The 26,017-nt window shown below is 45.6% G+C and overlaps 1 protein-coding gene across 3 annotated transcripts in view; it reads right to left on the bottom strand.

The window, feature by feature from the left end:
* The window catches only part of HAPLN1 (hyaluronan and proteoglycan link protein 1), a 64,488-nt gene extending 55,433 nt beyond the window's left edge, over nucleotides 1-9,055 (bottom strand). Inside the window, exons 1-2 of one of the 3 annotated variants that reach the window (XM_079995762.1) lie at nucleotides 8,886-9,055; nucleotides 8,423-8,725 (exon numbers count right to left, since the gene is read on the bottom strand). The gene's annotated coding sequence lies outside the window, so the exon portion shown is untranslated. Of the gene's footprint in view, nucleotides 1-8,422; nucleotides 8,828-8,885 lie in introns of those variants that run through there. The other 2 variants (XM_079995765.1, XM_079995763.1) reach the window with 2 other exon arrangements.
* Nucleotides 9,056-26,017: the final 16,962 nt, after the last annotated feature.

Here is a 26,017-nt window from a genome sequence, read left to right as displayed (position 1 = left end):
CTCTGGGTTTTGGTTTTAAAAAAGTTTTCCAAACACTCAGAATTGTCTTCAGATGGATTGTTCCTACTGCCTCTTTTACATGTTTGATTTTAGTGCAATCAGTAATGTTCAGGATTTCCTCTGTTGCAGTAATTAAAGGAAAGCTACCTGTTCTGAAGCCGAGTAAAGGGGGCAAGGAATCTTTTCACATAGTGGCAGTGTTGCTGTTTCCTTCATCCCCCCATCCCATGTGACCAAAATCCAAATTAAACTTGTGATGTTTTGTATTTTGCAAGTATTGCTGAATCTTAGTATTGAAAAAGAGCTTCACAGGTCACCTAGCCCTGTCCCTATGGTAGAATATTTTATATATAAAACAATTATCCATAGGCTTACTATAAATGAGAAGGGAGTCTTAAAGTGTCTACATTAAGAAACTCTAATAACCCCATACAGTGGTACCTCGGGTTACAGATGTTTCAGGTTACAGACGCTTCAGGTTACAGACTCCGCTAACCCAGAAATAGTACCTCAGGTTAAGAACTTTGCTTCAGGATGAGAAGAGAAATCGCACGGTGGCAGCGGGAGGTCCCATTAGCTAAAGTGGTACCTCAGGTTAAGAACAATTTCAGGTTAAGAATGGACCTCCAGAACGAATTAAGTTCTTAACCCAAGGTACCACTGTACTTGCACCCCTGTATGGCTTCTAACCAGCAGAAGGATCCTTCATAGCTGTAGCTTCTTTCTAGCATTTCCTGCTCTCCGAAACCTCCATTTGTTGCTGTAGCCTGTGAAGACTGTTTACTAGGTGGGATTCAGTTGAAGATGCAGTAGACTTCAGGGGTAGCCCCAGAACTGCAGATACTCCCTCCCTCAAGTTGTGTCTTGCCCCAACTGCACAGGTGTTTAGGTGAGCGCTAAAGACCTTCTTCTTCAATGCTGCCTTTTATTGAGTCATAATTAACTAAGGTGCTACAGAGCAGCTTTGTAATTATTCCTGTATGCTTGCTAATGTGGCTGTTAAATCTTTTTATCTTGCCCTGCTCCCGTGTGAACGTCGTTTTGTTGTAGCTCTAAAAAGCAACTAGAATACTTTAAATACATGAATAGATTTATGGATAATTGCATAACTCCTAACCTATGAGTCTGAGAAGGCCTTTTAGGCCATGTAATGTCCAACCCTTTCTGGATGCAGGAAATCTGGAGCTTCTGCATTTCCAACCCATGGCTGCTGAAACTCTGCTTGAAAAATTCTCCATTGAGGAAGAGCTTAACAACTCTCTAGGTGTTTGGTTCCACTATCAAATTTCTCTTCCTGGGCAACTGAAGTGTGCTAGATCTAGTTCTGCTTTCTGCAGCATCAAAGAGCAAATCTTTGCCCTCTACCATGTAATAGACAGTCAGGGTTCTCTTCTCCTAGCTACAGTTCCTTCAACATCTCCTCATGGAGATTGTTTTCCATACCACTGGCCAACTTCATTGCCCCCCTCTGATTCTCTTCCAATTTGCCTGTATCAAATTGGGCTGTTCATAAATTAAAAGGGGCGAGTCTAGAAGATTATGCCCATTATAAAAACCAGAATTTGGCCTGGTTTGTAGCCAAGTTTACCACGCCAGGAAATGAAAGGGGAGAGGAAATATAACATAGCATGCAAGTTGACAGAATGAAGACAACAGGAGCAAATCAGAGAAGGAGGAGAGAAGAAAAAGAGGTGATAATGATTGGAAAGAGTGGGATAATCTTGGGAAATGCTGTAAAGGTGCAAAGTTTGAAACGGGAACACAATTATTTTTGACAGGCATTGCTTTCATTTTTGCGATGAAGTTTTGAAAGCATTATTGGCATTAGCTCCGATCATTGGCATTTTTTATATGAATGTCTAAAACTTGATTCAGGTAGAGCCATTGCTGTTACTGTATGTGTGGTGTGACTTAGTAAAGGTAAAGGTACCCCTGCCCGTACGGGCCAGTCTTGACAGACTCTAGGGTTGTGCGTTCATCTCACTCTATAGGCCGGGAGCCAGCGCTGTCTGCAGACACTTCCAGGTCACGTGGCCAGCGTGACAAGCTGCATCTGGCGAGCCAGCACAGCACATGGAACACCGTTTACCTTCCCGCTGGTAAGTGGTCCCTATTTATCTACTTGCACCCAGGGGTGCTTTCGAATTGCTAGGTTGGCAGGCGCTGGGACAAAACGATGGGAGCGCACCCCGCCGCGGGGATTTGAACCGCCGGCCATGCGATCGGCAAGTCCTAGGCGCTGAGGTTTTACCCACAGCGCCACCCACGTCCTTTCCGTGGTGTGAGTTAAACCCTTGGAATTAGCAACAGAACAATAAATGCCCTGCTTCGTTAAACTAATGTTATTATTAGTGGAAATAACTGTAATTTCTTGAGGATATAAAGCCAGCCAGGAGCTGTTAATTACTTGTTAAGAGTTCATTTATATGCTGGATTGGCTACAGAAGTGTGGGATTTTTTTTGAGAAAAACTTTTTTTTAAGGTAGTAAAATCCTGTCAGATCCACTAGGTGGCACATGATGACCATGGTTAATACATTATACTGCCACAAAACCTCCCATTCATGTCATAAATAAAGACCAGCATTATTAATTTATACCATTGCATCTACTCTGCCCCCAATATTTGTTTAGCCAGCTGTTTCCTCTAATCCTGCTTAAGCACCATTGACTAAAATTCCAAATACATTTGGGGTGGGGTTCCCTCCCCCGAAAAAGAACATTTTGTTACCTACAAATTACAAGCTGCCTTTTCAAGCACATGCCTGCATGTAGCAGTTGCAAGCTGTGAAGCCAGAATGTCTAACAATTCCTTAGTAGGAACACAAAAGGTTTGTGAGCTGAAAATGATTCAATTAAAAACCTTACAAAATTGAAAAGGATTTTAAACATATATTTTGACAGACAATATTTCTGATTTTCAAATGTCAAATAAATAAAAAGTGAATCTATTTTCAGTGTTTTAAGGCATTTTAATGGTCACTTGAGCAGAGAGGCAAATATTATTGCAGATGCTTTTAATTCTTCCCATGGCTTGCAAGCCAACTCTGAACAATCTTCAGGTCTTTGATCCTAGTGATACATACAGGAAGAAAGCTTCACTGAACTGTTGGGCAGCGGGGAGAAGACAATCTGGAAGCTATGTTGCACAAGTGGATTTCCACTGCACAAGTGAGTGGACATCACTGAATGCGCCCCCCCCCCCAATGGATTTTTGGCACAACGTATTCCATCATTATTTTCATCAGAGCTTATTTTCATCATAGAGAATTCAGGACCAAAACTTTAAAAGGCACAATAGCATGAACAACAAAAGGTTTGTGTGCCATTTTTCTCCTTTTACAATTGTACTCTTAAGTACAGCTTGTTCCAAGTACTGACTACTCAGTCTTGCGACTTAGAAATGAGCTACATTATTGGTTATGTTTAGAAGGCTATAGAACAGGTTGCCAGTCAAGATAGGACTCAAAACTTAACCCATGTAACAGACTAGTCAGTCTAGAAGCAGAATACTGTCTATACAGCAGAATCTTTCAGGGTGCAGAACAGGATGCAGAAAATGTGAAACAAGTCATCTTAGGGCAAAATGTTTATTTGCACCTGCCTGCCTGCCCATTAATGTAGGGGCAGCCCCCACATTAATGGGGAAACAGGCGGGTGCAAATCCACCTTTTGCCCTAGTGGACATTTCCCCCTTTAAATGCAGGGTTTTCCAAATCCACAGAAAGCCTGAAATGGCCACAATAGAAAACCTTGCATTTAAATGGGGGTGGGGAGAGGAGGTCTGGTGGAACACTGGGATGGGGAGGGTATCATGTGGGTGCTCCAACATTAATGAAAAAAGAGTCAGGAAGGTAAAAACACACATTTAGCTCTGGTGTGGACAAACCATCAGACTGTGAACTTTGGATATGGGGAGGGGCAAGCCCAGATTCCACATACTGTTTTTATTGCCCACACACCCCTTTCCCCTGGTGTTCCATCTCCTTCGGCCACCCTCTTCCACCACATACTTCCTAGACACTGGTTGTAATAATAGCGTTTGCAGTTCAGATATACTCTTTTAGTGTTAAGAAGTTGGTAATCTGATGACAGGTCATGTGGACGAGAAGTGTGGAACAAGCACAGTTCTCCCACTGGTGGCTATAGGTTTGGGGGTTGTTGTTTTTTTAACCTTCTCACAGCAGAAGGTAAGCAAGAGGTAAGCAAGCACATGCATGCATATTCATTCTTCTGAACAAGAAGTAATTTCCTACACACTGGAAAACCGATGACATGTACAATAATTCTGATCTATACACTTGTGCACAGATACCCACTTATGATTTTCTGATAAGCATTTATGAATCATTGCACTGGAAAAATTAACACATGGTGTGGTTTTCAGAGTCACAAAAGGCCAATGCCAGAAGCTGTCAAGTTTTGGCAAGAGTCCAGAGACTCATTAAAGAGTTTGGGGGCCCACAAACTCGCTTACAAGGTTTTCCTCCCCAGCAGCTAAGCAGAAAAGTCATCTTCCTGTGTTCCCTACACATTGAAGACTATTTAGAATGCAGAATTACTGTTTGAAGCATTGCTGGAATGAGGTGCCTCCCTCCCCATGATCTACAACACAGCCCTAATGTATCCAAGCAACTGCTGCTCTTCCTCATGTTCCTCTTGGTGCATTTGAGGAACCTACAGTACTTCAAGGAAAAGGAAGGAGTGGTTCTTTTTTCTTGCCTCTTTTTTACTGTTTTGATTACTCTTTTCCCCTCCAAGCACTCCCCCACCTACCCAGTTTTTTGCGTATTCCCTTTGTCAGGTGATGATGTGGTTGGATAGGACAGGAGTGATGTTCACCAGCAGAGGTGTGGCCTGTGGTCTCCTAGTGTGAATTTAGGTTGGGGTTGGTTATGACTAACATTGGGAAGTGTGACTAATGCTGTGGCGACACCCTGTTAGAGAAATGTTAAATGAGAAACAGAACAGGCAACTCTGCATCACCTTTGCACACACTGAGGATGAGGAATGGTTGGCAAAGCCAATAGGCTGACTGTTAAGTTTTTGTACCCCTGATGGGCCCACCAAATGAAATTCAGCTTTAACTCTTTCCTGGTTCAGAGTCCAACCAACCTGGTCAGGCCCTGCTATAACAGAAAGTGAGACTAAGCCTATGAGCATCATGTCACAACAAGGAGGATTTTGGGGCAGTTTCATACTTCTCTCACATGCCATTTTATAACCATGGCTCAGCTTTCTAAGCCACCCAATAAAGAGTGCTTCCATGAAGTGTCCTTAAAATGCTAGTGTTGGTCCAATCACTTATAAGCTCAAATTCCACTAAACTATGGCTTACTATTAGATTTCTACTTTATGGGCCAAGTTCTGTCCACACTAATTAGTATTCTTTACAGTATTTGTCACCCTAAGTTTGAGTACCATTGAACTGATTCCATTAGAATAGGACACTATTCTTTACATTACTTATCTTCTCATGAACTTCTGGTTCTTCTTTTTACCATTTTAAAATCTTCTTTCCTGAATCAGAATATAGATACAGTGGGGCTAAATTGCTACTTTACAACATCAAGTTCTCCCCCCCCCCCCGGCCCACTTTTTAAAAAACTTCATATTCAATGTAAACTTTTTGGGCATTAAGGCTAATTAGAAAGACAATCCTCTTGGCACCTATGTGCCACACAGAGCAGATGTTTCTTCATTGCACCACTGAAGGTTTTAGAACTTGTTTCTTTGAAGGAGGCATTTCTTCAATACTGAATTTGAGCTTGTTGTTTTATTTTGCAAGGCTTGTCAGTTTAAGAGTATGCATTGCAGTTTAATAGTTCTTGCTCACTGAACTGAAGCGAGCTGGGCCATCAGATGCTGGCTGAATATCAGCCTCCACTAACAACACAAAGCTGATCCCCGCTAACATCTTAAGCTTATTTCCTCATCACCTGGATGTGGATCATTGCTAAGATAAATGGGGTGGGGGGAATCCAGGGAATTTTACTTTGCGTCCTGCTTCAGCACTTTTGGAAAGAAATGTGCTGGAATAGAAACCCCACCTATTATTCAAACATTGGACGAGTTCCACTCTCTAATTCTGCCTTCCTAGTCTCCCACCCCAGCTCAGTACAGCAAAACTAAGAGTCAGTACGACTTGGAAAGTAACACCCACTTACCTGCATGCTTAGAATTAAGCACTTTCAAAATGTGCTGGTTTCAATGGAAGAGTTGGTGAAATTCTTGAAACTAGTGCAACTGTAAAAAGACACTTAACTTTGCTGAAATGTGCCCTTTTTGTGCTGTTCGGCACTACTGAAGGAGTTTCGAGAATGCACAAGAAAAAAATGTAATGCTTTTGCAAATCTGAAAGTGCTAAATATATTGAGCTAAAGAGATCTCATGCATCTAGACTTGGCTTAAATGTTACTCCATTTTAATAGCGCATTATGTCAGCCTGTAACTTTCTCAATATGCAAAAAACCCCTGACTTTTGAGAATATAGTTATTTGAATGGCACAATAATACCAACCAATTCCTTCATCCTCTGGGAATGTGCATTACAAGGCACATTGCATCACATCATATATAATTTGTCCAGAGCAGAATAACTGAAGCTCTCATTTTGCTACCACCTTCTTGCTTTTTACTCTCACTAAAAGTGTTTACGAATTGAAAATATTAAACTCACTGTTATTAACTTTTCCATTAAGCTCTTATCACAGAGTGTAACATATGTGTTTCATTTCATGTAAGTCTTTTTTTTAACTGATGTTTAGAATGCGGGAAAACTATGTTGGGATTTATTTGATCTTTATAACAACCCATTGAAACTATATACATGCCTTTTCCACTTTGAAAAATCCAACCAACAACATATGTGGACTTTCTAGAGATTATAATCATACATACATTAATCTCATTTACACATTGCTTGCTGTATAACACACTACTGATTCCAAGACCTGCATCTACCCAACTCTTGCAAAACTGCCAGTTTTGGAATGTGTGTTTTGGATTATTATTATCATGAAAGTAAAGCAACAGCAACAAATACTTTTTTAGGGTTCTTGAGGTAACACTGCCGTGAGTCTACTACTATCATCCAATAACAGCCTTTTGATAATTTATTTAAGTTTCAGTCATAAGTAACTCAGTGCTGGAAAAATATGCAACACATTTGGGACTAAACCATCATGCCATTTTAATGTGTTGCGGACAAATACACTGTGGAGGCTACAGTCATCCCTAAAGTGCAAGGGAGGATGGCACTTGCTAGAAGTGTAAACTTCTTCATGCCCCTTTCATCCTTTTCGTGCATGTTCAGGAAAGGTACTTATCCATGCATCCCTTCCTTCTCCCGTGAAATGCTGCCAACTGAAGGGGTCTAACTCATCTTGGTGAGAAACCAAGCCAGGGACTTCCGCTTGTTGAAAGCTTTCACTCTCAGGAGGATTGTCATGCAATATAATTTATTCACCCAGATTAATTACCTCTTGTACTGAGGTACAAGATCACCCTATCGTACTGGCATGAATGGAAATCCCCCTTCCCCAGTGTGGAAAATGAAGCAGAGAGTGGTGGCTCTTCTAGACTCAGGGGTCCCAGCCAGGTGTGAAATTATGCATGTTCCTTCAGAGATGTGAAAGGTCACTAGGGTTCCTGTTTCTTTCCTTCCATTCTGCCTCCTTACATGTCCATAACTCGGTGGGCTGCCCTTGGTTCCTCTTGCTGAACCAAGATGTTCAAATTATTTTAGCCCTTGCTTTAGGAAGTTTACAATTCCTGTTGCTTCCATTGCTGTCGCTGTGGTAATAAACGTGGTCAATGTGAGCAGTGGCAACGGCTAATCATATTTGACACCCCATTTTCATCTCTCAACACTACCTGAGATTCCACAGAAGGCTATCCTACGCAGGGGCATAGAACTGTGGTTGGACTCATGGAATTGTGGAGTTGGAAGGAACCCCGAGGATCATCTAGTTCAACCCCACGCAATGCTGTCATCCATCAGCCTCCAGCCAGCATGACCAATGCTCAGAGATGATAGGAGCTATAGCCCAACATCATATAGATGACCACTGGTTCCCCAGCCCTGAAATACAGGTTTGTCTAGTGGTAAAGATTTCCCCAGCCCAGAACTGAGGCGAGTTGCATCGGTTTAATTCCTGCCTGCCTTTGTATCTGTGAAAAGCCAGAGGAGCTGTCAGAAGGGGCGGGCGGGATGGCAACCCCTATTCCCTGAGCGCTCCAGGCTTCACACCAGCGGAGAAAAGTTGGTTCCAAGTCCTCCCTCACACGAAGCTCGAGCATTCCCAGGAAAACTGGCGCCTTCAGATTATGCTCTATTGGTTGAGAGCAGCTTGACAGGACTCCCTCCCTCTCTCCCCACCTTTTCCTCTCTCTCGCTCTCTCTTTCTCTCTCTTTTTTTTACCTTTCTCAAAGCTCCAAAGCGAAGATGCCTCCCCTCAAAAAAGCAAAATAAAGTCTCGCGACGTCGGTCCCTGAGCGCGGCGGGCTGTGCGGTGGCCGCTCGCCTGGCGTCGTTTCTGCGCGCGCTCTGGCTGGCGCGCGGGGAGGCTGTGAGGGCGAAAGTCCCGATCCAGGCGAGAGGAGCGCGTGAGGCGGGAGAGCGAGCGAGCGAGCGAGCGAGCGAGCGCCACTCTCGGTCGAGAAGGCACCACGTCAGACGTGAAGGACGTTCCCCAGAAAGCTCGGCGTGAGCTCCGTTCAAAACCTCAGGAGCGAAGGGGAAGAAAAGTCGAAAGCAAAACACACACACGGAGAGAGAGAGAGAGAGAGACACCCACAGAGTGTCCGGCGCAACAGCGTCTCTTCACACAGTGGCCTCTTGTCCCTTCTGCCCCCGTGTCCTGACTGACGCCCTCTCCACTTACCTCAGGGTCTCGCTAGGTGCCCTGCCCTCTTGGCTCCGCCGCCTCACAACTCCCCTCACGCCACCCGCGCCCACGCCCCGGCTTTGCCCAGCGAGGGGAACAAGTTGTCAAGAGTTTCCCTGTGTGAAGGGATCGCGGCGGGGCGAAGGACCGACACCTTCTCAGGAACACGATACTCCGTGGGCTCTGCCCTCCTCCTGTCGCCCCCACCCCCTTCCCCCTCTTCTTGGGATGGTGTCTTGGAGCAGATCAAGAGCGGGGGGGAAGGAAGAGGGGAGGGAGGAAAAACGCCGAGGAAATTCTAAGAACTAACCGAATCCCGAGTCTCCCAGCAGCTGGCCCCACACAGGAACATGTAGGATTATGGGCGCGTGCGATCCCTATTTGGGGAAATCGCTGGCAAACTTTAGCCCTGAACTTTAGTGGAGTCGGTTGCATCCTTGGATCATCAAGCATGGGAACTATTCTTTGTGCTGTAGAGATCCCTGGTCAAGATCAGGAGCCTGAAATCACAAGACATGTTCCCACCACATATATTACGCTAATAATGAGCAAAGGAGGGTAACAGAACCCTGGTAATATATAACTCCACATGAAGATTTAGTGCTGCTGGGACGGGGGGGAGCAAGTATGCATATCACCCACAGGATGAGGTCCTTGCCAAAATGCTGCCCCTTATTATGTTCCCATTTAATCTTGATTTAGCATTTCACCTATAAGTAACAACACCTGTGGAAATGGTAAACCCAGATTAAATTGGGGAAGGGAATGATTGATTCATAAGATTGATGCTGAGAAAAAATTGCCTCCATGAGCAACATCAAGTCTCCGATAATCTGTTGCATAAAGGTAAAGGTAAAGGTACCCCTGCCCGTACGGGCCAGTCTTGACAGACTCTGGGGTTGTGCGCCCATCTCACTTAAGAGGCCAGGGGCCAGCGCTGTCCGGAGACACTTCCGGGTCACGTGGCCAGCGTGACATCGCTGCTCTGGCGAGCCAGAGCCGCACACGGAAACGCCGTTTACCTTCCCGCTGGTAAGCGGTCCCTATTTATCTACTTGCACCCGGAGGTGCTTTCGAACTGCTAGGTTGGCAGGCGCTGGGACCGAGCAGCGGGAGCGCACCCCGCCGCAGGGATTCGAACCGCCGACCTTTCGATCGGCAAGTCCTAGGTGCTGAGGCTTTAACCCACAGCGCCACCTGCGTCCCTGATAAATCTGTTGCATAGTAGTGACCTAAACCAAGATATGAATTAGCTAGGCTTTGCATGGCTTGCTTCCCTTTCCCCTGAACCTGGCAATTTGAAGAAAACCTGGGCTGTGTCATCTTGACAGTGGGAGAAAAATATTGCATTTTCTGATTCACTGGCGGTGCTTGCAGATGACATCATGGATATGGTACATGGCTCATGCCTAGTTATAAATCCAAGCTGTTGGAAATGTTCGAAAAGCAAAATAATGTGTTTGGGATGCCTTTTTACCACCCTCACCCCACTGGGGTGTGGAAGTGAATGAGTCTTGATCACAGCATCTGTAACACGTGTCCCATCAAGGCCCAACAAAAGTGACTGAATAATAATAATAAATGTTTGGACTGTCGTAGCTAAATGCAAACCCTTACCCTTGCCCTCTGGCGCAGTGGCGTAGCGTGGGGGGTGCAGGGGGGCGGCCGCACCAGGCACAACATCTGGGGGTTAGGGTTAAGGGGCACAAATCCACGGGTTAGGGGACGCAAATCCACGGGTTAGGGGGTGCAAATTACTTGCCTTGCCCCGGGTGCTGACAACCCACGCTACGCCACTGCTCTGGCGTTCCCCTTTCTAAACTCCCACCTTCTGTTTTCTTAGGTGCCACATATCTGCTGCCATGGTGCAGCCTTGAGACATCATTTCTCTGCAGGAAGAGGCATGGCACTATGGTGGAATAATCTATTTATAATGTGTCCTGTACTGTCTGGGTATGAATATGTGCTACTCCTGTTTGGCCACAAACATAAATGATCTTGCCAGATCCAGCAGCAATATTTTGGTCACAAACAACTAGTTTACTTGAACAAAAAGAGTTCTTTAGTAAGCTACAGGTACATATTGAGTTTGTGCTTGAAATGTCCATATATAGCTGTAGATGTAATAAGTTCTGCTGACTCACACCCCAATGCCAAACACGCTAGGAACATTCCCAAAAGGGTTAGCTGCAACTAAGTCTTACTGAAAGTGGTACAAAGGGTCCTTGTCAGGACTAAGAGGTGTGGAGAGATAATTTCAGCAGTGAGCCTACTGTGCAAAAACATATCACATACTGAACACATGCATCATCCTCTGCAACATAGCAAGCTAAGTGGAAACCTGTTATGCTTTCCAGGAGATGCTGATTTTGTTCAGTGATGATTGGCTAGTCTTTGAGTTGCTCAGTGTTGATTGGCTAACCTTTGTGTCATTCACAAAGTGGCACCCCCTATCGCCTCCCCCATCTTTGGTTTAGATCAACATATTGCTGATTGACTGGCTGCTGCATCAATCCTAAAAGCAACTTTCCCCATCCCCAAATAAAAGTGGAATGAAAAATGTTGTTGCTTTTTAAATGAATAACAGAGATGAGGAAGCAAGGGTCTTGCAGAATAAACACACCATCCAAAATATTGGAGGGGGGCAGAGAAGAGGCAGTATCAGGTCCAGTGATTTTACTTATATCATTACAGAAGGAACCTTACAGCAGAAAAAATGCAGATGCTCCTGTTTTAAAATATGTTTGTATGACACTGATTTCAGTAGGGCAGCCACTTCACACACAATGTTTTCAAGATACAGTATACACAAAAGTGTTTTAGTGTACACCTAATCATGACTGCAACAAATACGTGTTTGCAAAGATGTATCATAGAGCTATGCTAACCAAGAAATTCAAATTGACTGTGACTTCTCATCAAATGTATGCTGGGTGGCAAACCTAATTTTGCTGCTTGTCATGTATAAAATATTTCTAGTCCCTATTAAATTTTGCTGGATTGTTCTACTATTCGGAGTGTGAACAAACTGTCGGTAAGAAAGACAAACTGTCTGGGTTGGTATTGGAGTCTTATCTTCAATTCCAGAGAATAGCACTGAGGATGTGTGTTTGACCCCATGACTGCTGTCTGGTGGGATCCCATAAGGTTCCATCTTGTCTTCTGGGCCTTTGAACACATTGGGAGTTGGGAGTTGTCACCAGGAGATGTGGGGTGAGATGTTATCAACATGTCTCAGGTGATGGGTACAGGTGAGGTCAACATCTACCCCATCACATGCTACCTCATTATGGTGCACCTCTCCAAGCAAGGTTTGCTGCCTGCTCTTCTACTTTGCCTCACTCTGAGTAAGGTCCCTGGAGAGAAGGTATCATTTTTTCCTCTTTTTTAAAGCATTTCTTCCCACCTTGCCCAGAATGCCTGGCTCTGAAAAAGGAATCCTGTGTCTCTTTCTCAGAGCAAGGTGAGACGGGCACATGGTGGTGGCAGAGAAGCCACTACCACAATCACTGCTAATGCAGCAGCCAAGTTTTACTTTTATTTTAAAGTAAGAGAGGAGGAAAGCATTCAGGTAATGAAAAGTTGGTGAGTCATCTGCTCCTTGGCAGGTGTTGAGGAGGTTCCAGTCATGTTTACCAAGAGTTTGTTCCTACAAACAAAAAGTACAGGCTCACACTCCAGCTATTTAGTGAATGAGAAGACACTTCACCAAGGGGGTGGGATCCATGCATTTCTACCATTTTTGGTAACCACCTCAAATTTGTGCTTGCCCAAAACCATGCACTTCCCTGAATGAGAAGGCTTTTCCTCAACATAATAGTACTGAGCTTTAGAAAAACCTAGAATGCCTTTTGAGTCCCAAGGCTAGTATAAAGATGAAACAGCACCTCTCCCGCTGAATTCTGACATAGGGATAGACAGGAAGACCCTCCCTATCTTGTTCAGTCCAGAATCTCTAGTACTTCTGAGGCCAGCACAACCATGGGGGTCTCTCTACTGGGGGTGGGGAGGGTCCTGTCCTGTAGTGCTTGCTCTAGAAAAACTCAAGAGAGTCAAGACATCTCATTTCTTTGGGGACATTTCTTAGTCCCCAGGCTAAGCTAGTCCTTCTATGCAATCCTTCTGGTTAAACTGTGGGCTTTTCCAAATACAACAAACTCCTGCTTCCCTCCAAAATGAGACTTTTTTCAATGAGGAAAGCGATGGTCGAAATGCTGGAAAGTGTGTGGGATAAGAATTGATGGACATTGCAAACAAACCAGGATGAGTGCTCCATAAACCGCTGGCGTTGGGTAACCTCCCCACAAACGTCGTTCAAGAAAATCTGGATGAATCCTCAATCAACAGATCATCTGGGAACAATCTTTGCCAACCTTGGCCGAGTCAGGCTGCAATCCTATATCAACTTACCTGGGAGTAAGCCCCATATTACACAGCAGAACTTACTGCACTGTAGACACTGGTATGTTCAACCTGGTTTGCTTCATCTGCCTACCAGTTGCAGCCCCAATAAAGAGAAATGCTTTGATCCTACTGATGGCTTGTGTGTGCATGCTAACAATAACATTTATTATATGCCATCCATCTGACTGGCTTGTCCCTGCCACTCTGGGCAGCTCCCAGAAATATTTAAAAACAAAATAAAGCATCAAACATGGAAAAAGCTTCCCTGTAGAAGGCTCCCTTCAGACGTCTTCTAAACGTCAAATAGTTGTTTATTAAGGCAACACACCATCTGCCTATACATATCTATGTGGTGTCCCTTACAAAGTTCCTAGGAGTTGCGAAATTAGTATCAACGCAACTCCGAAATTGAGAGCCAGCTGTGTTCGGGTTGTGTGTGTTTTAGGGGTGTGTTTGGGGCGGTGAATGGAAAGCGGGGTGGGACCCCCTCTTTTGGGGGAGGCCGAAGGGGCGGCTGAGCTGAGCGCGGCGGCCACAAGGGGCGCCAGGAGAGGCGCGCCTTTCCTCCGAGCAGCGGCCGAGCGAGAGGCGGCGCGCCGCCGCCCTCCCTGCCGAGCAAACAGGAGGTATTTATTTATAAGGCCGAGGAGAATATATAGGGGCCATTGATTCCCGCCTGGAGCAAAGCAGCTCTCGCTGGAGAGGAAACGGCTTCCTATTTCAATAACAGAGCGGCCTTTGATGGCTCCTGGAGCCGGAGAGAAAGTCAACGGAACCCGCCCTCAGGAAACAAGGGGCGGCTCGGGGGGAGCGGGAGGCCGAAGCGCCGCGCGAAGGCGCAGGAAGAGAGGCGGGAGGGCGCAGAAAAGGACAGGCGGCTCGAGGAAGGTCGAGAGCCAAAGGAGAGCTCGCCGCGTCAAGTTGAGCTCGCGCCTTCGCTTTGTTGGGCTGGCCTGAAAGCAAACGACGCGGCGCAACACGCCTATGTCGGCCCGGGATCTCTAGGTGGCGCTGTTGTCTCAACAAACAAGACGCAAACGCGCTTCTCCTCCGGCCGCGCTGAGCGTCTCGCCTTCTGCAAAGAGGAGACCGGGAGGGATTCTGGTCCAGCCCCGCTGTCGCATGCCAGGCTGGTGGCACAACTAGACCCATCGTTTGGTTGGACTCTCGGACCTCACCCAAGGAGAGAGAAAATTATTTAAATTCTCGCACTTTGTCAAAAAGTATCCAGGTTAGGTAACAAGTGAAGCAGCAAAATCGGAAGCCAAAGGAGTGTAGTGGAAAAGCAGTTTTAGCACATGCCTTTCTTCAAAGAACCTTGGGCAGATCCCTCGCCCCCTTTCACTGGATTTGGTGTGGATCTGCCTAAAAATGCACTGGGAAGTGTTGGATTGCATACGCTTGATGCAACCTTACCTAAACTCCCTCAAAGCAAATCAGGGTGAATGCTCCTGAATGCAGGCCATTTAGAAGCAGCCAAGGTCCCAGCCACACAGCAGCAAATTGAGGAATGCAATCACAGGCTATCCTCTTCTCCAGATTGATCTGAGGGTTAAAGGTAAAGGACCCCTGACAGTTAAGTCCAGTCATGAACGACTCTGGGGTTGCGGCGCTCATCTCGCTTTACTGGCCGAGGGAGTCGACGTTTGTCCGCAGAGAGTTTTTCCGGGTCATGTGGCCAGCATGACTAAGCTGCTTCTGGTGAAACCAGAGCAGCACACGGAAACGCCATTTACCTTCCTGCCGGAGGTAAACAGAAAGGTTTGCACTTTGACGTGCCTTCGAACTGCTAGGTTGGTGGGAGCTGGGAGTGAGCAACAGGAGCTCACCCCATCGCAGGGATTCGAACCACCGACCTTCTGATCAGCAAGCTCTAGGCTCAGTGGTTTAGACCACAGCGCCATGCAGTGTACTTGCCCATGTATCCCAAAGCCACTGTACAGGAATCACTAAATTATGGGAACCATTATGATGGTTATTACACAAGTGCACCACAACATATTGCACTGGCAGACCTACACTGGACTTTGGTTCAAAGAAAAATGAAGTCAGATTTCAGAAAGCTAAACCGAAAGGGCATGGAGGAACAACACCTAGCTATTTTATTTGACATTTTAATTGCACTTTGAATCCATCTTGTTGCTGCTACTACTGGGTGTCCTCCTGCTTGGGGATTGATTTTTCCATGATCTAGCCTTTGGAAGAATGTGCTAGGAATACCTGTTTAATTTTACTTCCCAGCCAGCAGGGAATTAATTTATCATTGCTTCTTGTTACTCATGTGTCCTTGGTTCCTGTTGGTTATTTTTCCAAACAGCATCCCCCTGCCAGTCATTATTATGGTAAATAATTCTATGTCCCAAAGTATTCCTACAACAGCCCAGGAAATATATCACATCTGTTTCACTACTGCAACTTATTAATTTATCTAGATGATTTTGGGTTCTTGTAAACAGGATCTTCTTTCTCCAGCCTAAATAACTGTGAATTTGAATCTCTCTGAAGTCTAGTAATTAGCTGAAGGCAATGAAAACACCCACTGTTAACTGTATCATTTAACAGGGCAAACTGGCAAGATCCATGTGGAATTTATTTGTGTTAGCTCAGGGATGAGAACCTTGTGGCCCTACAGATGTTGAAGACCAACAGGGCAGTCCTGGGACATGATACCCTAGCACAGGCTTTCTGAACCTGATGCTCTCCCAATCCTTTAGACTACTAGGGCTCTCCCAGTTTGTTTCGGGCCCCACACATCAAGCAGGCCACAAGCTGGATTTGATCTTTGGCGTCGGTATAGATGTGATCATGTTTCCTTCGATGAAGGTGCCATGGTCTGATCACTATGCTCTGAAAGCCAGGATTGACGTTCCACCCCCACCCGGCTTGGGTGGCGAGCCAATTTGGGCTCGCCCGCAGAGGCTGATGGACCCTGATAGATTCCGTCAAGCCTTGCGGGACCTTTCTCCCCCTGGCAACTCATTGACTGAGCTTGTTGGGGCCTGGAATACCCAGCTCCTGGCAGCCATCAATGAGATCGCACCTAAGCGCCCTCTGCGACCCCGCAGAAACCGGGCTCCCTGGTTTACCGAGGAGCTCCGGAAAATGAAGCGGGACCTCAGACGGCTAGAGCGAGTATGGCGGGGTGCCCGTGACGGAGCTTCAAGAACATCTTATAGGGTTTTTATGAAAACCTACGAGATGGCAGTGAAGGCCGCTAAGAAGTCCTACTTCTCGGCCTCCATTGCATCCGCTAGCTCTTGCCCGGCGCAATTATTTAGTATAATTCAGTCTTTAACGTCCCTCGAAGGACAGCCAAATTTAAATAACAATTTGACACACAGCTGTGAGGCATTTGCGAGCTTTTTTGCGGAGAAGGTCTTGTTGCTCTGCCATGACCTCCCTGCCAATTTGGATACAATAAAGGAACTGGAGGCCCCTCGACTGTCCTCGGGTTCAGTATTGGACCACTTTGACTGGATATCCCCAGCCGATGTGGACAGACTCCTCCGAGCTGGAAAGCCCACCACTTGTCCTCTCGACCCGTGCCCGTCCTGGCTGATTAGAGCGTGTCCAGACGAGGTGCGGGCCCCCCTGGGGGATATCATCAATCTGTCCCTTGGCACCGGGACATTCCCAGGGGAACTGAAGGAGGCAGTGGTGCGCCCGCTCTTAAAGAAAACATCATTAGATCCCTTAGATCTATCCAATTACCGCCCGGTTTCGAATCTTCCATTCCTGGGTAAGGTGATTGAGAGAGCGGTTGCTGAACAGCTTGGTAGGTTTCTGGATGAAACATCGGCTCTGGATCCATTCCAGTCCGGCTTCCGCGCTGGTCATGGGACCGAGACGGCTCTGGTCGCCCTAACAGATGATCTCCGCAGGCAGCTGGATCGAGGCGGGTCGGGGGTGCTGATTCTTCTAGACCTGTCAGCAGCCTTCGACATGGTCGATCACGAACTCCTGGACCACCGCCTTGCCGACGTGGGGATCCAGGGCACAGTCCTTCAATGGCTGCGCTCGTTTCTCTCTGGTCGGGGACAGAGGGTGGCGCTTGGGGGTGAATTGTCATCCCGCCACTCCTTGGTGTGTGGTGTGCCCCAGGGTGCAATACTCTCCCCAATGCTTTTTAACATCTTTATGCGCGCCCTCGCCCAGCTTGTCCGGAGTTTTGGGCTGGGCTGCCATCAGTATGCTGATGACACCCAACTCTATCTGTTGATGGACGGCCACCCGGACTCGGCCCCAGACACACTGATCAGATGCTTGGAGGCTGTGGCTGGATGGTTACGTGGGAGCCGGTTGAAGTTAAATCCTTCGAAGACAGAGGTCCTCTGGCTGGGACGGGACGACATGGGACTGAGGGGGCAACTCCCATCTCTTGCGGGGGTGCACCGTTCGTTAAGAGTTTGGGTGTAATCTTCGATACCTCCCTCTCCATGGAGGTGCAGATTGCAGCTATAACACAGGCGGCATTTTTTCATCTCCGCCAAGCTAAGCAGTTGGCTCCTTACCTCTCTCGCCCTGACCTAGCCACTGTGATCCACGCGACGGTCACCTCCAGACTGGATTATTGTAACTCGCTCTATGTGGGGCTGCCCTTGAGACTGACCCAGAAACTCCAGCGGGTGCAGAATGCCGCAGCGAGACTCCTTACGGAGTCTTCGCTTAGAGATCACATTCATCCAGTGCTATACCAGCTGCACTGGCTCCCGGTGGAGTACAGGATCAGGTTTAAGGTGCTGGTTTTAACCTTCAAAGCCTTATACGGCCTAGGGCCCTCGTACCTACGGGACCGCCTCTCCTGGTATGCCCCACAGAGGAACTTACGGTCTTCAAATAAAAACACCTTGAAGGTCCCAGGCCACAGAGAGGTTAGGCTGGCCTCAACTAGAGCCAGGGCTTTTTTGGCTGCGGCTCCAACCTGGTGGAACGCTCTGTCACAAGAGACAAGGGCCCTGCAGGACTTGACATCTTTCCGCAGGGCCTGCAAGACAGAGCTGTTCCACCTGGCCTTTGGTCAGGGCGCAGCCTGACTCCCTCCTTTGGCAATCTTTACAAAACTTTAGTTTATGGTTGCCATCAATTTTGATTTTAATTCATTTTTATAATGTTTTATAATGTTGTACTGTTTTAGTGTTGTTAGCCGCCCTGAGCCCGGCTTCGGCTGGGGAGGGCGGGATATAAATAAAATTTATTATTATTATTATTATTACAACTCCCATCATCCCTGAGCATTGGCTATGCCATCTGGGCCTGATAGGAGCTGTGGTCGAAAACACCTGGAGCATATCTGGTTGGAAGAGCCTTACTTAGAAGTACTGAAAAGCTCCTAAAAGGGTAGGACACAAATTTTACAAATAGTAGTTAACAGTTTATGTATGTGAATGGCAGAGTTCTGTGATTCATAATAAGTGTTCAATTGTGCTGCTTTGACTGACAGCCATAGGATGTTGCTTGAGCTCTCACAGTGCAATGCATGAATTCCTTCAGTTGCCTAGAAACCTTAAAGTACTTGGGAAAATGTATTAATGATGGTGATTAAGGACCAGTCCATGAATACGTGATCTTCGTTCATTGACTGATGATAGATGACCTGCGAGTGTGAATGAACCATCCCAGATTAACGGCCACAAACACTTTCATCTCACCTGCAGCCGAAGTTTTGCACAGTGCAAGCTCACACAGTAAACTAGGGTTTGGGAATCTGTGGCCTTCCAAATGCTGTTAGATTATAACAATCCCTGACCACTGGTCAGGCTGCCAGAGCCTGATGAGAGGTGGAATCTAACAATGTCTGGAGGGCCACGGGACCTCTGTCCTTGCATTAGATTGTGAGTAATCTTGCTTGGGCCCTAAGCATTGAGAGACCAAATAGTGCACAGCCTTCCCACAAGTACTGCCCGCATCTTAAAACCAAATAAGATGAATTTGTATCTTGCCACTTATAATAAGAATTTCAGCTTTTCTGTTTCTCCTTTTTAATCTTCACTTAACACATAAACCACGAGACATGTGGATAGTCACAGTACATTTTGTAAACTGAATGCTGTGATCATAGAGACCTTCCTGGGAATTGTGAGTCGAGGACCCACCACCCGCATAGGATTACAATAAGACACAAAGACACATTATTTTAGGTTAATGGGCAAAATAAGGCCACAACTTTATTGGTTACAGCGTATGAGTAGTATTGGCTTAGGCATGGGATAAAACAGCAATACATGACTCCACCCCACTCAGCAGGGAGTCATTTCAGGGTTAACAACCAGTGGGAGGAGCTTGTTGATGCAAATACAACTGGAAGCTTCCCCATGACGTCACTGGGGGTCGTGCCATGGCCTTAGCCACCAGCAGGGCATTGGACAGGATCCACAACCACCAGATTCCTTTAACGGAATACCCAAAAGAGGAGGGGTAGATGATGGCCCATACCCAATCCTCCAACACAGCACACCTATTCCAATGCCTAACTGCCAATACCAGAAAGTTGTGACGAGTTGCTATGAGGTAGGCAAAAAAACCAAGAGGCTGGTACGCATTTGCCAAATGGATAAAAAGTCCTACCTGGCCCCTTGGGCAACCAAGGCAACCAACCGAAGTCCATAGCAAGGTCAATACGCAAAGGAAGCTGACCTAAAAGGGAGGGAGGGCAGGAGATCCAATGCAAGCAGGAGCTGACTGGGAACAGAGCACTGCCGCCGCTGCTTAAATGCAGCTAACCCTGCCCACTAGCCGGCCCTGTTGGCTGGCTGAAAGGCTTGGCTGCTGCAGCAGAGGCAATCAGAATATGCCTCCCTGCCACTGGGGAAGCTGCTCCCACTCATAACCCCTCTGGGAGGAGGAGAGGCCTTCTCAGCCCCCACCTCCGAAATTAGGCTTGAAAATCAGGGGTGCAAGAAAGCAGCAATTCCCATTCTGACTTGTAATTGTTACCATCAGTGTTGTTTACATTCCATTGTAGTTCATTTTCAGCCAAATGCTACATTATTCATCTCACAGTCTGCTTTTAAACGTAATTTACATAAGTTACATAAGTATTTATGTAAGTTACATAACTTGCATTCTTTTCAGTGTAAAGAAAACAGCAAAACAATGTAAATAATGTCATTAATTATATATCATTAGCAGACTTTAGAAAACAGTATGAATCAATACCAATCGAGTTCACTTGACTGATTTCCATTCCTGACTACTGTTTGGGAGTGCAAGGGCACTCATAACTGCTAGATTCAGTGAACGTTAGAAATTCATAACTGATAGAAATTTGATGATATTTGGAATATGGAAGGGTTTGATTTAAAATGCAGGCTAAACCAGGAAATTGATTGGGGAGAAGGGCCAACAAAGGGTAATTACTGGACAATGGTCAATCATTGACCCTCTGCCTGATCTCTGGGTGAGTAGCAGAGTCGTAGGTTATCGGAGGCATGGTGTCATGCAGGAAAAATGTGTCCTTTTGTAAAACAAGTCTGGATAAGGAGGGCAAGCACACTGGTGAGGAGTTACTTGAAGCAAAGTTCTTGGGAAGAAGAAAGGAAGTGGAATGAACTCCATGTGTTGCTTTGAAAGCAGAATCATCTTGGCATGGAGATGGTGTGCAGGATGCCTTGGACTCCAATGCTGCATTGCTATGGGGAACAAGCCCCCCTTGGGAAGTCATGTTCCCACCAAACTCTCACCAGAGTATACCTAGTTGTAAATATGTGTACAATAAACCACTTTTCTTAAGGACACAAGTCTCTGTTGTGCCTTGATTTCCCAAAGGAAACACAATCCTGGGTGAGTGCCTGGAACCCCCTGGAACCTTGCTGTCAGGAGTTTAGCCTACACTCGAGTAGGACCCTGGCAGAGACACATGCCCAACTGGCATGTTCCCTCCGTACTGGTCAATTGTTCGGGAGCTTCATAAGCTTTCTTCAGCCCGAACATCACAGCGACCGATGCCAACCGACACCGGCACACTTAGGGATCTGCAGAGTTTGCGCACCTTGCGTGACAGACCTCAGCAACTCAGCATTTTGGCTAATCTACTTTATTTACATATAAACACACACACAGCACTGCAACATGGCTCCCTCTCAGACAGCAAAGAGAAAAAGAACAAAGGACAATAGTCCCACTTCACGGAACACAGTAACACAAACATCCTGTCTCCATCACTTCCCACTCTGTGGAGTCAAAACATATACATGTGATAGACAATAATCCTAAGGCTGCAATCATGGATTAGGAATTCTAACAGAGATTGGGAGTACCATATTTTTCGCTCTATAAGACGCACCAGACCACAAGACGCACCTAGTTTTTGGAGGAGGAAAACAAGAAGAAAAAAATTCTGAATCTCAGAAGCCAGAACAGCAAGAGGGATCGCTGCGCAGTGAAAGCAGCGATCCCTCTTGCTGTTCTGGCTTCTGGGATAGCTGTACAGCCTGCATTCGCTCCATAAGACGCACACACATTTCCCCTTACTTTTTAGGAGGGAAAAAGTGAGTCTTATAGAGCAAAAAATACGGTAGCTCACAACCTCTGCAGCACCATTTCCATTGCAATTATGTGACATCTCTTGATGCTACTTGTATGAAGCATCCTGTACCACCAAGTGGTGTGTGCTTGATGGTGGCGTGTGTATGTAGTGTCCACCACAGCTTTGCTGATTTACATGAAGCATTCTACCATAGACAAAAGAATAGGTTGTGGTATATGCTTGGTCACAGTGTGTGTACATGCATGGTGCTCAGAACATTTTCTTCGGCTTGTAAATGGACCCCGAAAGGCTGCCAACCCCTTACATACAGTACATATTCTTAGAAATTCAATTGCTCACTTTTAAACTTCTTAAAGAAGGGTAGAACTTCTGCCTTTCATCAACAGGAGATCTTTCATTTATGGAAGGTTTTAAATTTAGTGGTGGATTTCACTGGTGGCAGGGGGCAGTTTTTGCCAATTTCCCCTTCCTCCTAACCCACTCCCTTTTCTGGAGGGTCCCTAACCCTAAGGAGCAAGGGGCTTTCAGAGGGTGCAGGGGGCCGCAGGGAGACTGCCTCTTCAGGTGGTCTCATGCCCTCCATGACAGCTAAACCAGACCTCCATGTTCAGAGGCAGAGTATATATGCCAGATGTTGTGAACAAACAAGAGGAAAGATGCTGCCTTCATGTCCTGCTTGCGAATTCCCAGAAGCATTTAGAGCTGCCCACTGTTTGAAACAGAATGTTGAACTAGATGGACCTTTAGTCTGATTCAGCAGCATCCTTCTTGTATAAATAAAACTAACCCCAGTGTATAAATAAATCCACAAAAACTATATAGCTGAGCTCTCCAAGTGCAGCTAGCCAACGGCTTCCTAGATATCCTTGCTCGTTCCACATCCAAAATAAGAAAGTAGACTTTGAGTTCTTGTTTCACTAAGCATACTGCATACTGCCAGCTTTTAAATCATGCCGCTTTTATGAGACTTCCCTTGCATTTTCTTCCCCCTTTCAGATCCTGCTTTCATTACAGTTGGTGTGTGACTCACAAAATGAAATGCTGTAAATGTGAGCTATCTGTGCTATGGCACCAGGAACTAACTCTCTCTCTCCTGGTGCCCTTGAATAGATAAAACCATGTTGCTCCTGAGGACTGATAGCCCTTCCTTATGGGCAAAGTTGACAGCTGGCACTTGAAATAATAACAGTGACAGCAGCTCTCTGCAAACAAGAAATTGATCTCAGAGGGTGTTCAGTGCTGACGCTCCAGTAGTAAACCAAAGTTTGGTCAATAATGAAAAGGTACTATTAGTTCCCCCTGTGAATGCCTGGCAAGCCACTTGGGTAGGAAAGCAACTTTATATCCTAGTCTGATGGGCAGCTCTGTTTACCACCTCCCCCAACCTCCTGGTGTAAGCATGAGACCACAAAACTAGGTGGAGACCTGTGTTCTATTCTAAGCTGACTCCATATATGTGTGACTTCAGGCCAGCTTGGGCAACAGTAGCTATTTCTTTTGCAGGACTGCGGGACATATTTCTACTCACTAAATGTGGCATTGGAAAAATCTGAACATACCTGTGGGGTTTTATTTTGATCCACTAGTCCCTGTCGTGTCTAAAATAAAAAAATCATTTTCAATAACTACATTCATGCAAAGACCAAAGCACATTGTAAAGGAGGTTCTTATATAAGCAGCAAATGCATCTCCTTCTGTCATATCCTGGCATTGGCACCCTAGAGGAATTTCACATACAAATATAATACCTTGTGAAATAGTCCCAGAGTCTCCTTCAGAGAGTTTTCAGTAGTACTGCACTGAAAAAAATTTCTGCATGGTGTCCCTGCCCCCGCTCTCTATCAATTAAAAAGTAAAGAAAATACATTTGAAAATGATCAAAGGGAAGAGAAAATTCTAATGAAATGTTTTGCAGATGAGGTGCAGGTTTTTTATGTTGTTGTTGCAATCATCTGACTTAAAACAGGATAATGTTTGTGAGCGTCCTTTCACCCCACAAATTATCTATCTTGAGTTCTGTATTCTGCAGCCTCCCTAGGTACCCACACTTCCTGGAAACCCCATGACACCCTCAGCTGGGCTTCCCTGTAAGCATAGGAAGTCAGGAAGGCTGTAGAGAACTTGAGAACTGTTTAATGAAAATGATAAGGTAAGTTCCATTAAGCACCCACCAATATTCCAAGGGGTGTGGGTGGCTGGGAGGCACCAAATTAGCCACATTTCTTTTAATGTGTAAGTTACTAAATACAATAAAAGGATCTGAGACTCAGCTAGTAGTAATGACATTATCCAATTAAGAAGAAGAATTGTAGCTGCAGTCCTAGGCACATTTCACTTGCAAATGAGACCCACTGATATCATTGAAACTCTTCTGAATATAAAAGCTTAGGATCAGGATGCTGTTTAAACAAAGGCATTCACTTGTAACAGTATGTGGAGCGGAGCTTCTTTCAGCTTTGTCATCAGTCAAGACAGTAGCTGTTCAATTCTCCTGAAGCATCGCCTTGAAGACAGAATGAAGGGCAAATCTGCAAGTGCATTGCTCATCATTAAATAACTTGCAACACCAACGGACACTTTGCATGTGTGGAATGAGAGGCAAAGATAGAACACCACAAATAGAGATTTCGTATCAATCTCTTTAAAAATGCAAAACATTTCAGCTGAGGTGACTCGGGTATTTGGCTGAGAGTCATCAGGTGTTATTGACTGAATGTAAATGTTGCATGTGTTTGTTTTATGAATGACTCAGTTCTCAGTCAGCTTGCTTGCCCAGCAGAGTTCATCCTTGCCATTTACACAGAGGGATGAAAAAGGAATTGATCAATGGAAAAGGAAGTTGCACAGCCCAAATGCTGCATTGGACTCTGAGACAGGCAGCACATTCCTGACTGGCCTAATGAAAGGTGGGTGTGACCAGGGCCAGCCTCCCCTGTTATTGCCCTTTGGGCAATAACAAAGTTGCCACCACCAGTCCCATGATTATGTGCCGTAAATGACAAGGTGGAGCTTGTAGGCTGAGCTGTATGTTTTGTGAGCAAGATTCAGTTTGCATAGCAGCAATTTCGGGTTTTTGCAATTAAAGTGGATGTGGGGCGCACATGCAAGAAACCGGCTTCCTAAATAAACAAAGAGGGCTTTTTTGTAATGAAAGTTATAGGAAAAGGCACTGGAAAGTGTGCGGTAACAACTGATTGTTGCAACATTGTTTAACTTCCTCACAAGCCCATCTGAATGAATTCGCAACAGACATTATACAATTTAAAAAAAATTGATACAACATTATTTTAAAAATGAAACAAAAAAGCTGCAGTCATAGAACCTCCTTGCAAACATTGTGCTGCTGCTGTCTAGCAACTGGAATTCAGAGGCCCAGTGCAACTCATTCTGGATGTATTATTTAGCCATCCTGGATAATACACATCAGTCTTATCTTCCATGAATTTGTCTAATGCCCTTTTAATGCTGTTTCAACAGGTCTTCATCATGACACCTTTGGTCTGATCCAATGATGCTCTTCTTATTGAGGTTCTTAGCCCTCACGTCCTACATGACTGCTATTCTCCAACCCACACCAGGTCCCACACCCAATGTTGCTCTGCCCACCTGTTTGCATAGCAAGTGGGGATAATGTGCACTTTCCTGTCTGCTCAATGCATGTGCAAGAATGCCTGTGATCCATCAATTCTCTGCTGGCATTAAAACAGAGGCGGGAGGAATTCCCATGCAGGCACGTCTTCGATGGCTTTAAAACAATTAATCATCATCCCGATCCTGTCTTGTGATGCCATGCTAATGCTCCAATGCACCAGAAATCAGACAGCGCTTTTCTTTTAACTGTTCGATGGTCATGAATCTGTTCAGGTAATGGCACAGCTGTCTGCTTCCTTTGAAGTCAAAATAATTGCCCTGGGATAGCTCATGCAGTCATCACTTCTAAGGTAATATTGTAGGAGTGACTGGTTGTGCTCTACAGGCAATTCAATATCAACTGACATCGTCTTGAGGAGCTGTTGTAGTTATTTGTTTGCTATTGGAGTATTATGGATTATTTGATTCTCTACCAAGAAAGTTCACCCTCTGCGAGTCTATTAAATCATTATTTCTCAGGAGCTTTCTTGCTGCTGTTTAACTGTAACATAATGTTCCTTTGTTTCCAAAGCAATGTTTTTATCGGAACAAATAGCCTTCAGATAATCACAGGGAAATTACCTATTGAGATTAATCATTTCAGGGTTTT

Source organism: Podarcis cretensis (genome assembly GCF_951804945.1).
Source record: "Podarcis cretensis genome assembly, chromosome: 11".
NCBI lineage: Eukaryota > Metazoa > Chordata > Lepidosauria > Squamata > Lacertidae > Podarcis > Podarcis cretensis.
The sequence above is the reverse complement of the archived record's forward strand: the minus strand, read 5'-3'. Positions and strand labels throughout refer to the sequence as shown.